We start from the raw sequence: 17857 nt of genomic DNA on the forward strand, positions 1-17857 counted from the left end.
GCATGCCATTTCATTTGTGAAGAAGTCTTCGATGACATAAAAAGCCTTTGCAACCTTGTTTTTAATGGAAACCACCTTAATATTTTCGCTGGACTTCTTTTACCTTTTTTAGACATATCATTCATAGACTCTTTTTGCTTCCACTTTGACGCTCCGCATACCACGCATGTTTCCAAATTCTCATTGTCCTTCCAAATTCAAGTTAATTCAAAATATAACTCTAATAAATTTATAATTTTTTAAATGTATAAATTTTAAATTATAATTTGGGTCGAAAAAAGTTTTAGACATTAGGTTGAGCGGGGGGCGCGCGGGGCGGGTTGAATATATTAGTTTATATAAAATTTGTTAAAAACTTGAAGTTGAATTCAAGTTAATTCAAAATATAACTTTAAAAAATTTATAATTTTTTAAATTTATAAATTTTAATTTATAATTTAAATTATATTATAATTTGGGTCTAAAACATTATCAGATATTGGGTTGAGCGCGGGGCGGGGTTGAATATAGTCATTTATATAAAATTTGTTAAAAACTTGAAGTTGAATTCAAGTTAATTCAAAATATAACTCTAATAAATTTATAATTTTTTAAATGTATAAATTTTAATTATAATTTAAATTATATTATAATTTGGTTCTAAAAAAGTATAAGACATTTTCCGAAAAAGAAAAAAGAACTGAATGTCACTTTAATTAACTCTTTAATCCAGTTTAATATATATTTGTTGATCACATGTTGAGTTTATTTTGTGCATCTTCCGATCATGATGATGAATAATTTATATTTTATATTACCCACTTGTAATAATAATAAATGTGGTAAAAACACGTTTTCTCACTTTGAAGTATCATTTTTTTAATTAAATCATATTCAATATATTAAAAATTGCCTTATATATTGGCTTATCTCTTAAACTAATTATAATTCACATTCAAAAGATACATAAACTTGACCAAAGAAATATGCCACCAGATTTATTATTCGAAACCAACAGTAAAGACGAAGTAAACCAATCCTAACATATGAGTAGTTCGGTTGGTATTAAGTCTAATAAACGTGGGGGCATCATGTGTGCATATATATAGCCATATATGAGTTGTTAAAAATTTTCCCACAACAAAAACGGGTCTTCCAAACTTGAGCGCCAACTTCAATTTTTGTCAAATATTTAGGGAAAACTTGAATTTCCCTCTCACTGCTAATTAACCAACCCGCTGCAACTCGTCCACCCTCCCAACCAACGTAAAACCACGGAAACAACCCACCTCAAATATTCGTACACCCACACATCTAATTTCAGTCAAAACAAAAACTAAGTTGGCGCCTTTAGCTCACCTCAAATTTTCATAAAATTTAAATTTCCCTCCCTAGTGTATACGGCATTACACGCTGCAAACATTCCTCTTGATCTTATTTCTTCCTTTTGCATCTAGGTTTCAAAGTATCAGCCTAGGAGTTACCAGCACCACACACGCCTTCTCCTGGTCTCCACACCGTTCGAAACCAACCTCCATCTATGATGCTCTGTTTTGCTGCCCAAAAACAGACTTTTTTGACTGAAAACGCACTGCCCTGAAGCCACTAGCCCGCTGGTTGCTGCTGCTGCAAACGACGCCTTTGACGACAGTAGAATATGATGCTCATGCAACTTGATGGGGGGAAGATGAAGTGGCATGGGTAGGTACGTACGTACGTATGTGCTTGCCTAATCAATCTCACTTGCGAGTTGCACCTTCTTTCAATTTTTGAATCTGATCAATTTGAATGCATGGCCAAGGTACGGTAGCCAATAGAATAAATGCATATGCATGTCCCCTTTAAATTGTGCACCTTTTTCTTTTAAGCATTGCACCAAAAGATCACGATGAGTACTATATGTGTTGATTTATTGTGTTACGTCTTTGCAACGAAACTGAAGACTAGTACTTTTGGTTGATTCACGAGAAAGAATTCTTAAAAAACTCCCTTACAAACTGTCATAATAACTTTATTATGTGATACTTACGTACATTACATTGAAAATTTTTTAGTTTTACTGTAAAATAGATAAGGACGGAATAAAAAATTATATAAATTGTATTTTATAGGGACAACTTTATAAATAGTATTTTACTTTTATTTAAAGTAGAACGGATTATTAATTGAAGTTCTTGCATGTGAAACGTAGAGGGAATGAGGGTGAGGCAACTTGGACTCTAAGATATGATGTGGCTACTATTCTAATTAGAGGAATCATATTTGCAGATTTATGGTGAGAGGCCAAAATTCTTGGCTTTAATTATATATATTCATATTTTTGGAATTTTTGGGGTCACATATATATTTATTTATGCATATATATAAAAATATTATTTCTTGGCTCTTAGAGAACATTGTTTTTGGATTTAATAAAATAATAATTAAGATATCTTTATTTTTCTTATTTTTGTGGAGATTCAAAGATTTTAAATGGAGTAGTTAGAAGAGCCTTTTCACATTTTAAGGAATTAGGATAAGTAGCAATTTATATTTTTCTAGAGGGCCAAAGAGTTTTTTATTTTTATTTTTATTATTATTTTTGTAAATTTCGATTCGAGCTAAAGAGTTTTAGACAGAATTAGAACTTTAGCTTTAAGGGGCCAAACACACAGTACATATATATACATAGTTAACTTTAAAAAAAATAAAGGATATCATATTCTCCTTATGGAGGAACTAATTGAAGGTAATTTATATAGAGTAAAAAGTTCAAAAATAGAATATGGACATTATAAATATATCACAATGACAAATTACAGAGATTATTTTAACTTTTAACACTTATATATACACACAGAGTATATATATATATATATATATATATTTATATATATTGCAATCGCAAATCTGTTTTACAACAATATTAAATGTAACAATCGGAAAATAATTCACTTGAAAATAAAGATGTTAAGGGAGGATATATAGAAAATAATTGCAAGGCTTTTTATTTATGAGAGAGAGAGAGAGAGAGAGAGAGAGAGAGAGAGAGAGAGAGAGAGGGAACCCTATATGCGTGTGGATGCGCATGTACTCCTTAGAATTGTAAATATCATTTGTCTTTACATGCTATGAGACATTTGGGTTTTGGGGGAACAAGATCTTCAGTTTATTTTAATGTCTATATATAAACAATTTAATTTGTGATGAATTAAATTATGACATTAATGGATTCAGTGGCTTCTCATTTCCTCTACTACTATGTGGCATTTCCCTATGATTCATTACCATGGTGTTATTGTTGTGGCTTAATTTGCGATATGAAGGGATTGCATTTTGATGCTTCTCCAGATTTTCCCTTCTTCGGTTTGTACTCATTTCTTTATTTATTTAATTTGCAGAATGCACTCACTTTGTCCAGCTGTGTGGTCAAAGCATAGACAAGGGATTGAAAAAAATGTAAAAGGAAGATTACATAACTCGTTGTGTAGTTATCAAGTAACATGGAGGTTAAAAATATTACTCCTATGATTATCACATCTTGTTTCAACATGTATTATTTCTTTAAAACATATTATTCTCTCTATTAATTTAGTATGACTTTTTGATATTTTCCAGGCTCAACAATTGCACCACAATTTTAGAGAACTATTGGATAAATGTGAAGAACTACCTATGAAAGAAATGCTCCTAAAGCTAATGACAAACAAAACGTGAAGAAGAAGAATTATCCATGGGGAACTTTTATGTGTTTTGATTTGTAATTTTTTTATTATATGAATAGTGGCCCATTATATCATATTTATTATTAATTAATATATTATATATTTTTTATTGTGGGATATCATATTATTGGTATGTCCTAAATTTTGTTAATTAATGCAAAGCACTGGTAATATATTTGTAGTGGTGTTTATATTAATGTCATTAATTTAAAAAATGTGCTGGCATTTATAATAAATTGCAATACAAAAAAGAAAACTCATGGTGGCGTTTAGATAAACACCGTTAATAAATTCAATTTGCCGCTAACGTATTATTAGTGGCTTTTTAATAAATGTCGCTAATTTATATGATGCGCTGGCAACGTAATATGGCGGCGTTTATGTTAACGCCGTTATTTTAAAAATTGGCGTTGTTTAGATAAAAGTCGTTAATAAATTTGACAAAATACTATTAGTGGCATTTAAATAAATGCCGCCAAATTATATGACGAGCTGGTAGTTTACTTGTAGCGGCGTTCAGATAACCGCCATTAAATTAGGTCATTGGTGGCGTTAAGATAAACGCCATTAAAGTATTCAATGTGCCGCCGCCAACATATTATTAGTGGCATTTAAATAAATGTCGCCAATTTATATGATGAGTCGACAAATTAGTAGTAGCGGCATTTCTCGTAACGTCGCTATTTTAAAAAGTAGTGGCAGTCATATAAACGCTATTAACAAATTCAATGTGCCACCACCAATTTACTATTAATGGCATTTAAATAAATGCCGCCAATTTATATGATGCGTTGGCAATTGTTGATGCAGCGGCGATTATGGTAACGCTGCTAGTATATGCCAAGGATGGCAACGATAAAGTGGCGGCGTTTCGAGAAGCGCTGTTAATGTAGTTACTGTGGTGGCGTTTCAAGAAATGCCGCTACATTGATACAAACGCCACTAATGAGATTTACAAATACCGGCATTTGTACAAACGCCAGAACAATGAAAATAACGACCCTCCACTACCGGCGGACGGTTGCGCCGTTAGAGAAACGCCGCGAATTAATTAGCGGCGTTTTTTTGGGTAGTTGCCGGCGTATAACCGACGCCGGCAAATTTGATTTTTTTTGTAGTGTTACCGAGAGTTTGGATATGCATGATTAATTGCATATTTATATGGATCATTGGATCATGATATATATATGAAAATCCCTGAAGGATAGAAAATGTTTGAAGCTTCTAATATGAATACATCTGGAAATATATATTCTATCAAGTTTCAAAGATCCTTATATGATCTAAAGCAATCCAAACGCAAATGGAAACAAGCTATTATTGCAGTTTATATATATGATTTAAATGTCATTGAGGCTCCAGAAGAGCTCATAAAAACTGCACATATTTGAAATATAAATCTGTAACCCTTGCGGCTTCAAGGGGAAGATGGATGATGTTATTAGTCATGAAATACCATCTTTTAATACAATTAATATTTCAGATTCATATTATGGGTTTGATATGAAGTGTGCATTATTAAAGAAGAAATGAAAGGGAGCACACAGAACATCTACCAAAAGATAGAAACACAAATATGAATATTTGTGAAATATTATTTTATTATCTTGAAGCAAGAATTACAGAAATTTGAGGCACTTTGCCTCATTCTTCAAACGCTCTTGTTCTTCAAGAATCTACGTGGCATCCCTATCTAAAGGGGTGGGCAATCGAAAAGAAGATTTAAGCAAGGATTTTAAATTCCTATTCTCTTGCTTTATTGGTTCTATCTTCATGTTAGACTCCAGAAGAAGTCGCTGAAGTATAGCAATATTCTCGTGGAGATTGTCAACTCCACAAGTTCTGGATTGCAGTCGCTGAGAAAATGCGACAATGGATGATGAGTATCGGGTACCGAGACTCACAAGCTCATATATAGCTTCATTATCTGACCTATGAGTCAGATCATTATATTGCATGATAGCACCTGTGGTAGAAGTAGGAACAGCTGATGAACAAGGTGCAGAGTACCTCATATATTGGCCATGAGAAGATCGCTGAGCCATTGCAGGATAAGAATACAGAAAGAGATTGCAGAGTAAAAATGCAGTATGATTACAGAAAAGTGAAGAAGATGAGATGCGAATGAAGATGAGCTGAATATCTCTTTTATAGAGAAAATTATGATACAGCATCTCTCGTGAAGCAAGAGAAAAGAGACGAAATATAGCTTCATAGCTCTGCGGCGTCTGACAGCACGCCTGACACCTACAGAAGATTTGAAAATCCGCGGTGCTTGTCTGATCTTAAAAGGTTGGCCACCGTTTTTATTAAAAAATGAGGTTAGCGGTTTAATGTTGATGAATTCTCCACTAACTGTGTTATTTACAAGAACTCCAGAAGAGTACAACTCCAGAAGAGTAGTGATGAGCAGAAAGATCCAGTTGTGATTATTTTATCAACATGGATCAAGTCCACAGTTAGTTGGATGTACAGATGCGAATTATCTTTCAGATACACAAGAAGATCATTGCAATTCATGAGAAGAAAGTTGAAATTGATATCAAGAAGGTACGGTCAAGTAAAAATCTGGCAGATTTATTCACTAAAGCATTACCAACTGCAACATTTAAGAAGATTGTGCAGAACATTGGAATGTGGAGACTTGAAGACCTGTTATCATGCACTTTTCAGGGGGAGTAATGTCTTGAAGACTTATGCTGATTGTACTCTTTTTCCTTCGCTAAGGTTTTATCCCACTGGGTTTTCCTCTGCAAGGTTTTAATGAGGCAATCCTAAAGCATTTTACGGTACGCATGAATATTGTACTCTTTTTCCTTCACCATTGGTTTTTTCCCACAGGGTTTTTCCTTGGCAAGGTTTTAATGAGGCATATTCATTATATGTGGTCATCCAAAGGGGGAGTGTTGTAAAATAATATTGTTGTAAAATAAATTGTATGACCACCTTGAGCTAGCCGACATATGCACAGTGCATAGTGCCAGCATAGTATTGCATAGTAACTGGCACAGTGAATAGCCGACATATGCACAGTGCATAGTGCCAGCATAGTACTGCATAGTAAGCTAGCATAGTAACTGGCACAGTGAATGGTCGATATATGCACAGTGCATAGTGCCAGCATAGTACTGCATAGTAACTGGCACAGTGAATGGCCGACATATGCACAGTGCATAGTGCCAGCATAGTACTGCATAGTAAGCTAGCATAGTCCCCTTTGTACGCCTATATATATCGTTGAATTCTTTAAGAAATTCATAAGTTTCATAACCTCTCTGAGCTCTATTTCTTTCTCTCTCCTTTTGAAAGTTTTATAACACGTTATGGCTCTCTCTTTTGAATGATTTCATAACAATATTTTTATTATAAAATATATTAACAAATCTGCATTAATTTCATTAATGTAGCTTCTCACTTATAATTCACAATTTATTATTACAATATGTAAACAAAAGAAGTTAAAACACCATCTTCCTACAAGATTGATTCACCAAGACATTTGTCTACCATAAATTTGTTTGTTTAATTATTTCATTACTCCCCAATTACAATACAAGCACATTTATACTTTTATAATATCACTTTATTTAGGATTTGTCTATTACACATCCTAGCATTAATTTATTGCTTTAAAAGGCATTCGATTTCCAGGCTCTTTAGTTTCTAGATTGTTCGATTTCCAACCTTATTTCAAAAGAGGCTACACTTTTGCTTATTACTCTGCAAAACTTAGTTTTCTATTTAAGATGTCATTTTTTGTTTCATTGTCATCTTGGAATAAGCTGATAGTCAAGTGTCATCTTTGAATTCATGAATGCTACTTCATCTTGTAAATTTACTACAATTTTGCTTATTTCTCTGCAAATATTAATCTTCAATCCCTTTTTAAGATGTTATTTTTTTTAATTGTCATCTTGACGAAAGTTAGTCGAGTGTCATCTTTATAGTCATTATAGTGACACTACACCCAAAATAGAGACTAAAAGTTATCCTAGCAATCCATTGGAAATAGAAAATTTAAAGTTGGTTAGTCATGGTTGTTCATCTGACAGTTTTTCTCTCAGAAACTATTTTCAAATAAAGAATATAATCATGGTAAATCTCTACGGAGAAGAGCTTTAGAAATTGAACTTACCCTAATTTTAATGCTATCATACATAGTTTATTCATGATCTGGAGCCTAATCTTTGTTGATGTTCCTTAAGATTGAACATGCATAAAAAGAGGTCAGTGGTTGGAAAAATGTTGCGTATAAGCCATACAATGTGTCATTGCCTCATTTTCACTTAATTTTCAACTTCTAAGGGTCCCACAATACACTGCTGAAAAACACAATACTATTATAAAACTCATAATCAAATAGTCAAATTATAATCCAAAGATTATAATTCAGTTTATTTATTGAGGAGTTATATCAAATCAATACAATTTCAAACCTTATTTTTTTTTGTATTCTCTCGTACATATAAGAGAGATTTGAAAATAAAGAAGACATAATAAAACAAGCAACCATAATAAAACATTAATGGGAATGAAGAATCCCCTGCCACTTCCCCCCGAGACTTCAAAAGAAAGAAACATCACCATTGGATCCACAAATTCTGCATTAAAGAGTGAAATTTCAGTTGCTGCATGCATATTAAGGATGATCTTCATCTTCTTCAGAATTCTCAACCTTCCCATTGACAGAAAACAACATATTTATAAATATTAATAAAAGCTTCAATTATCAAAGTATCTTCAAATATAATTATCTATTTGTATCTTAACAAATAACAATGAGCATTAAGTGTGCTAAAAACACCAAAGTTCTAATCGAATACTAATATATTTCTACCATGTAGTGCGTTAAGATATGGGAGAATACATAATATATATATTTTTCTGTTGCATAGATTCCTTTTGGTTGAAAGTGCCATTCTTCTTGTTTTTGTATATTGAGATGAAAAATGATAAATACACGTCACTTTTTACAATATTTTACGTAATTTTATTTAAAATGAAGGGTATTTTTATAAAATGATTTATAAAAATAACATTATTTTATAATTCATTTTAAAATCTATATATGAAATATGTTGTTTGACTATATCTATGTGTGCTATGTGATATGCTTTAGGGAAGTTTTAAATTGACCAATATTTCTACGGTTCTATCAAGTTTTTTATTTTTCTATTTATATTAACTATTTATTTTATTTTATTTTTGATAGATATGGAGGCTTCACCTAGTGGAAGGTCAGAAGGGAATCCAAGCCCCACAATCCCGTCACTAACACCGAGATCTAGACCCACTTCTAAAGCAGCTACTTCTTGTGCAAGTAGCCGATTCCCAATGCCAGTAGACATAGAAGATGAGGATGAGTTTAATGAGGATAAGGAGATGGGTATTGGGGATCTACCACCTCCATCTACAACTCCATCTCAACCACGAAATACTAGAAAAAAGTCTTGGACATGGGAGCATTTTACCAAGATTCCTGGTAATCCTGAGAACCCACAGGTGGGCAACTTTGCAAATGTCATTCAAAGAAGCAAGGCACCGCTGTCTTAATAGCCCATCTTGGAGGTTGCCAGCGATATAAAATGTCGAAGGGAGAGACAGCCATTGATTAGACCAAGCTCAGTTATGAAACTTCTACGGCTACTGATGGTACACAGATTAAGAAAATAGTCATCCCTCAATACAGTGAGAAATTGGTGAGGGATATGCTTGCAGAGATGATAATTGAAGATGAGATGCCTTTTACCACAGTCGATAAAAGAGGCTTCCGAAAGTTTGTCAAGACTATTGAGCCAGATTTCCATTGCCATTATGGTATACGGTGATGCGTGATTGTATGAAGAAGCATGCAAAAGAGAAGGCTAAGATGAAGAAGATGTTCACTACCACTAGCCAGAGGGTGTCATTTACGACTGACACATGGACTTCCATACAGAATGTTTCCTATATGTGTATCACAGCACACTACATCGATAGTGAGTGGAATTTGAGAAAACGGATTATTGGGTTTAAAGAAATTATTGATCATAAGGGAGCATCAATTAGGGCATTGATGGATGATTGTTTAAAGGATTGGGGAATTCAAAAGGTTCTATGTATTGCAGTTGACAATGCCAGTGCCAATGACACTGCAATTGAATGGTTCAAGAGGAATACGAGTGTGAAAGCTGATGTCATCCGCAACCACGAATTTATTCATGTTCGATGTTGTGCTCATATCCTTAACCTAATTGTCAGCGAGGGGTTAAAAGAGGTTGACGATTCCATTACCAGAGTCCGCAACATTGTGCGGTATGTGAGGGCTTCCCCTCAAAGGCTGTCCAAGTTCAAGGCAATAGCAAGTCAGCTTGGGATTTCATGTTCTAAGACATTGTGCTTGGATGTGCCGACTCGATGGAACTCGACATATCTTATGTTGGATGTGACACAAAAGTACCAACGAGCATTCGAGCGGATGGAGGTGTTGGATGGGGGCCTCAAGTATGCTTTGCTGGAGCCTGCAGGAAAGGGGCTTGGTGCCCCAGACACACATGATTGGACTAGTGTGGGGCATTTTGTGAGATATTTGCAATTTTTTTATGATATGACTATGCAGATATCTGGATCCGCATATACAACTGCAAACTTGTTCTTCAGCGAGCTCTCAGAGCTTCACTACCACTTGCAAGAAGGTTGTACTGGTCAATGAGGACTATTATCTAGTATGGCTACGAGGATGCAGGCTAAATATGATAAATATTGGGGGGATGTTGAGAAAATAAATAGATTACTTTTTGTGGCTGTAATCCTTGACCCCCGATATAAGTTGGCCTTGATAGAATTTTGGGCAAATTCCACAATGGGGGCAGTGAAGGCTGCACGGTTTATTACAACGCTTAAAAGGAATCTTGATGACTTATATTCCCACTACAACAATAGTGGTCAGCCTTCATCCGCAGCGGGCACCTCACACTCGATTCCGACACCTCTCGTGGATGACCGTAGCTCAGATGACTCATTACATCCACCACGTCGAGGTTACAATATTGTGAATCAGTATGATCAACTAGTTGCAATGAGGAATATTATGCAGTGTACTTATGACATTGAACGGTATTTTATGGAAGTGGTCGAGGCACCTAGCGATGTATTTCAATTATTAACTTGGTGGAAGGTTAATTCCACCAAGTATCAAATCCTTTCTCGTATTGCCTGAGATGTGCTGGCCATTCCTATCATGCCTCTGAGTCGGCATTTAGCACTGGAGGTCGAGTATTGGATTCTTACCGGAGTTCACTGGCACCGTCAACCGTAGAGGCCCTCGTTTGTACACATAACTGGTTAAGTGATACACCCATTGGACTAGATACCATTGGCTTTGATGCTGATAGCTATAAGCTTGAATCGGGTAATTTTATTTGAGTATTTCAATTGATTTATTTAATTCTTTTTATGATTTCATAAATATATTAACCTTATATTTTTTATTATTTCAAAGATATAATTGTGAACCCTAGCATACTTGCCGATGACTGATACTTGGAGTGTGGCTAAGTTGATAAACTCCCTTTAAATTTTATTGGTGAGAAATGATAAAAATATTTTATTTTTAGCAATAATAAATTTTCTGAATCATTCTTTTTTCCTTCTTATTGATTGTGACTTTTTATTTTAATTTCAGGTATTACCAAGTTACCAATGACAAACCATTCGGAATTGGAAGATGTTTTAATTTTTGTATTGGAAGATGCATTCGAAGATGTTTTTATTTTTGTATTGGAAGATGTTCGAAATGAATTGTTTAAACTATTATCAATGTTTGGAACAATTGATAGACGTAATATGTATTATATTCAATTTTTTTTCTTTATTCTTTTTTTAGTTTATGGATCGGAATTGGACCAATGAGGTCCGAAATATATCAGAGTCGGATTGGACGGGGGGTCGGAGTTCGACTCCGACCGGAAATCTTCAGAATTCCGATCGGAGTTCCGAACACCGAACTCCGAACTCCGATCGGACTCGGAGTCGGAGTGCAATTTCGCTTCCGACTCCGGTCGGAATTTCAAATTCCGACTCCGTCGGAGTCGGAGCCCAGCCCTAACAAGTTTCCATTGCAGCTCCTACTTGATGTGAAGTTGGGCTAAACTATCTTGAACAACATCCCCAATGTGGGCTTATATTGGCCTGGTCATCATTACATCAATCATCTGCTGTATTACAAATTGGAACTGTAAGATTACATTTATGCTTTGCAATCACTCGCATTTCAAACTCTCTTGCACTTTTGAACCATGTTGCATCAGTGTTTCTGTGCGCAATTTAACTTAACTAGAACTGTACAATATTGCTACATACTAGGTTTACTAGATTGTGTTGAACAATCATAAAAAAATCAGATTGTCTACATCGATCAAAATTTCTAGTTTAATTGACCACACAACTTAATTAGTTGAATGCCCTTGGTCTTGATAAACATGAACACACATGTTCTTGCAGGTGTTCTTTTCTACATTAAACTCAGCCTCATCTTCTCTTTTCCCCAAACTACTTGAGCTCACTCTTCATTTCTTTGTGAACCTTTGTGCATCTTGTTAGCTTTAGTGATGGCAAGGTATATTCTTCGTTGGTTTTACATTATTAGAATACAAAATGTTGAAGTTATTGGACCTTTAGTAAATGTAAATATCTCTTTGTTATATTTGACAACTCCCTTGCTTCTATTCATAGGAGTGCAAGTAACGGTGTGCATTTAAATAAAAATTAAGACTTTATTTGAGTGGTTCCACCTGAAATGATCTAGTACTGCCCTCCAGTTTTTCCAATACCATAGACCTTAGCCACCTATACATTCTTTGGAGTGTTGGCGTTAATAATTATGCCATGATTTAGGCCATCGCAAATCATAAGTATACTGTTTACAAACTACATGCCCACCAATCGGAATCCGCTTAGTACCCACATAACTTGAATAATTTCCTAGTAGCTTATAAGTTCTGAACAACGTGTCTAAGCAATTTGCTGTCTGATAATATGCCTCAACTAGTTTATGCCTCAACCAAGACTGAAATTCCACTACCTTCCACTATGGCTATTGTGCATGGTATGAACTTCATCAACCATTTCTTCAACTCATTTGTTGCATCACTTTTATATAAGTCAATGGATTTGAAAACCTTTTTCCATTAAAAGGCTTTCCATACACAATGTTCCTTGTGCACTCTGCGTAGCTAACTAGTTAGGAAAATTTTAATGACTCCCTAACATTAACGCTGTTTATATTAAATTATAGATGGACAAAAGTTGGATGCACCTGAGCGATAGACTAATGTCACCTGCATATGCCGAAGGAGTTAACCAATTCTTAATGCTTGCACAAAACCATGTAAGGGACCAAAACCGCATACGGTGTCCATGCCGCATCTGCTATAATAATTTGTGGATATCATTCCCTGAAGTGTAGAGTCATTTGTTCATAATAGGGATTAATCCAAGTTATACACAGTGGGTATTTCATGGGGAGGATGAGACACAACATTTCAATACTGGATCTTATGATGAGTTAGATTATAATGGTGGGGATGATTATATCGATGACATCGACCAGCTGTTAGACTATGTGCAGGCGGGCTACATTCTTCAACCCGCCCCACGATAGCACCGTCGGGGCCAACTCGACCACCCATGGTTGAACACATCCCAATGTCTTCCTTTGCACAACTACTCGATAATGCTCGTTGTCCACTTTATCCCGATTATACAAAATTTTCAAAGTTGTCGTTCGTTGTAAAGCTGCTACATATTAAGACCATTGGTCATTGGTCAATAAAGTCATTCAACATGCTCCTTAACTTGTTTTAGTCTGTCTTTCTTGATGCTGAGTTGTCACAGTCATTTGAGGAGTCAAGGTCATTAGAGCGGGGGCTAGGGTTCAAGTACCACGAAATCCATGCATGCCCCAACAATTGCATATTATTTTGGAAGGAAAGTGCTGATAAGAATGCGTGCCCTATATGTAATGCTTCAAGGTGGATGTCAAACACACATGGGACATGGGTTATCCCTCAAAAGTTTTTATAGCATTTCCCGTTGAAACCTAGACTGCAGCGGCTATATATGTCTGCAAAGATAACAATTGATATGCAATGTCATAAAGAGAAAAAAGCTTCAGATGAGACAGTTATGAGGCATCCAGTCAGACTCTCAGGATAATTTCACTAAAGACCATGCATGGTTTGTAGAGGATGCTCAGAATGTTAGACTCTATCTGGCTAGGGATGGCTTTAACCCCTTCAACAATTTGGCTAAACCTTATAGCATATGGCCAGTTATTCTCGTACCGCATAACTTGCCTCCTTGGCTATGCATGAAAGACCAATTCTTCATGACATCTCTCATCATTCTAGGGCCGAAATCACCAAGGTATGATATTGATGTTTACTTGCAGCTGTTGATCGATGAGTTGCTTGAACTTTGGAAACATGGGGTAGCTATGCATGATGTGTCCACATCGGAAACATTCATGTTGCATGCGACATTATTATTGACAATAAATGACTTTCCAGCCCTGGGGAATCTTTCTGGGTGGTCAACTAAAGGAAAACTAGCATGCTCACCATGCAACACAGATACAGACTCAACCTGTTTGAAGTATGGTCAAAAGTATAGTTATATAGGACACCGTCGGTTCTTACTGCTAGACCACATTTGGAGACGCCAAAAGAATTTGTTCAACCATAAAGAAGATCACTGACTGCCACCATAGGTTTTATCAGGTTCAGATATTTTAAATCAACTATACATGCTCGATGATCTCCAATTTGGTAAATCTTGTCAGAAGAGAAAGCGAAGTGCTGATGAGTTGAATTGAACGAAGAGTTGCATTTTCTTCAAGTTACTCTACTGGTCAACACTGATGCTGTGACACAATTTTGATGTTATGCATATTGAGAACAACATTATTGATAACGTCTTTGGCACTTTAATGAACATTCCTGAAAAAACAAAGGATAATATTAATGCACGACGTGACCTTGAGATCTTCGGTGTAAGAAAATAATTACATTTGAGGCTTGAAGGAGAAAGGGTTACAGTGCCACATGCTTCTTATACATTACATGGTGATGAAAGGACTAAATTTTTTGAGTGGTTGGTGGATATAAAATTCCCTGATGGGTTTGCTGCAAACATCTCGCGATGTGTTTCTATGCGCGATTGCAAAATCTCTTGGTTGAAAGCCATGATAATCATGTATTTTTGCAACAACTACTTCCTATAGCAGTGCGCGGCTACTTAAGAAACAACATTTCCCTGCATTGACTGAGCTTAGCAGCTTCTTTAAGGAGTTGTGTTCGAGAACACTTGATGGAAAATTGCCTATCCCAACTGGAAAATGATATTGTCCTCATCCTGTGCAAACTGGAGATTATTTTCCCTCCACCATTTTTTGATGTTATGGTCCACCTTGCTGTCCATCTACCCTGTGAGGCAATACTGGGTGGTCCAGTGCAATATAGGTGGATGTACCCATTTGAGAGATACCTGGGCAAGTTCAAACGGTATGTTAAGAATAAAGCTCGCCCAGAAGGTTCAACTGCAGAGGCCTACATTCACCTCAAATGCTTGACATTTTGCTCAATGTATTAGAAGATGTTGAGATGAAGTTCAATCGAGCGGATTGGAATGTTGACAGTTCAAAAGAGGAGACAATGGATGGATTTGCCATTTTCAACCAGAAAGTTCATCCTTTTGGAGTTGCCTCTAATATCCCTTTAGATCATGAACTCCTTGCCTCAGCCAGGTGGTACGTGCTTAACATCTGCACAATGATAGTGTACTACCTACAGTATGTACACCTATTATCTATGTTCTTTATTTACTTTCTGTTGAGCTTTACCACTACCTACAATGCCTATGCATATTATCCACTACCTGATTTTACCAATTTGGCCACATCGTGATTTGTCTGCAGATAACATCATGAAATGTGTTAGCGGACGAACCCAACTCCAGTTGATCACACACATAAGAAGGACTTCGAACTATGGTTCAAGACGCGTGTAAGCTTTCTTCTGTGCCTATGGGTATTTTTGTCACATTTACAATTTCCTTAAATAGTGATCACTATAGAACTAGTTATCTTTCTCTTACAATTTTCCAATATTGTAATAGGTTATAGGCCAATGTAACCTCAATCCACTTGATGTGTCTGCTGATTTATACGCACTAGCCTGTGGTCCTGAAAGTTGGGTTGCATCATATGCTGGTTGTATTATAAATGGAAAACGGTTCCACACAAAGCAGCGTGAAGTCAGAGACACAAACAAAATTTAGGGGTTTTGTAACTGGTGACAATCAATCTAATAATGTAGACTTCTATGGTGTGGTTCATGATATCTTGGAGATACACTACATGGGCTGACGACGTTTGTACCTATTCAGATGTGAATGGTTTGATGTTGGTGATCGAAGATGAGGGGTATGAGTGGATGATCATATAATCAGTGTCAACATGGACCGAACTTGATATAAGGATAAAACCTTCATCCTAGCATGCCAGGCTTCCCAATGCTTTTACATAAAAGATGAACGGGTCAAAGGTAATTGGCATGTAGTGCAGAAATGTATATGATATTCCACTAATAACAATGGTGGTAGAAGAAAAAGATGTGAATGAGTTAAGTGACGCTGATGCCTATCAAGAGAATGAATCATCGCATCATTACGCACCTGTCCAGGGTCATGATGTGCTTGTCCCAACTCCACTGAGTAGGAATGATATTGAACCCAAGTGTGTTGATGCATGAGAAGCAGGTCGTATAGATAACGCAGGACTTGAGGATTTTATGAACAATGCTGAACTTGGCTCTAGATCAAGTGATGGTTATGGTGACAAGGAAGGTTCTGAGGAGCATGGTTTTATAATAGAGTTCGATCCCGTCTCAGAGTAGACTTATTTAGTGATAATGTCTTGAGAATTTATATAATAATCTGACTCTAATGAAGGTTACATGGAGCATCTTGCCTTCAGTCAAATACATATGTATATCACAAGTCACTAACAATTAAGATAGTGTTTGTTCCTATGTGATTAGCTGCGAGTCCTCTTAACTGATGCATGCTAGATTTATTTATTCATGTGCAGTGATGTTGGGAAAATGCTGGACCTATCAATCGTAGTCAATCTTGCAGTAATTTGGCTACGTTAACAATGTGGTAATTGTTCTTTTGTTTGTGTAGCTTTATGAATTAACCTATCAATCGTAGTCAATCTTGCAGTAATTTGGCTACATTAACAATGTGGTAATTGTTCTTTTTGTTTGTGTAGCTTTATGAATTAATCTACCAACATATTAATGCTCATATATTTATGCAGGCCACAACTAGGCATCCAAATGGTTGTGCCTCATATGTGTTGGGGACAATTCGTTGATGCTGGTGGGAGCCCTCCGTCCAGAAATTATAACGTCTAGCTTGAATCTAACAAAATAATAAATATTTAGTGATGTTGCCCCTACCCCCCTCCCAAAATCTTAAAAAAATGCCTATCTTAATTAGAATACATAAATGGCTAATGACCGCACAACCTTTCTATTAAGAGGACATAATATTTACGGATATAAAATTGCAACTTACTGGTATATAGCATAAGGTTGTTGATTTTCATAGAAAATGAAAATGGCCTCCAATCATGGTGCAATTCCATGAACAAAATTAATAGTGTGTATAGGACATGATGGTTGAGATTAGAAGCAGGTTGCAAAATGGTATATAGAAACAACTATAAAGTATGTTCGTAATTACTTGGAATGCTGGTGCAAACAATATTGATGGTTACTCAAGCCATCCTTTTTCCTATTGCAAATGGAAGTTCATCAAGCAGGTTTACAAAGCAATGTGTTTTCCTGAAAAATAGCCAGACAATTGTTTGGAAAATACACCTCACTTACTATTGATTTTGTGGTTTATTGGAAACTAAATTCATTTAACTTACTTCTATTAACTTTAGTGCAGCTATCGTAATTTACCTCACACATGGAAGTGTTAAAGAAGGGTGAGTTGGATAAACATAGGCTTGCTGCATTTCAGGAGTTGCACATATGTTATAATATTGCTGTACCCTCCATGGTGTGCCAACCATTTTAAATTATTTTTTGGCATCATGGACAAATTGGTCTAGAGCTGAATTTTCA

At 35.6% G+C, this 17857-nt stretch overlaps 1 long non-coding RNA gene across 1 annotated transcript; it reads left to right on the forward strand.

Annotated features, from left to right (window-relative positions):
* The first annotated feature begins 1127 nt into the window (after positions 1 to 1127).
* On the forward strand, positions 1128 to 3792 carry LOC122308155. Its single transcript, XR_006241939.1, has 3 exons — positions 1128 to 1780; positions 3360 to 3467; positions 3577 to 3792. It is a non-coding gene; the product is annotated as an uncharacterized LOC122308155 (long non-coding RNA).
* The last annotated feature ends 14065 nt before the right edge of the window (positions 3793 to 17857 follow it).

This window comes from Carya illinoinensis, chromosome 4 (assembly GCF_018687715.1).
Source record: "Carya illinoinensis cultivar Pawnee chromosome 4, C.illinoinensisPawnee_v1, whole genome shotgun sequence".
Taxonomy (NCBI): domain Eukaryota; kingdom Viridiplantae; phylum Streptophyta; class Magnoliopsida; order Fagales; family Juglandaceae; genus Carya; species Carya illinoinensis.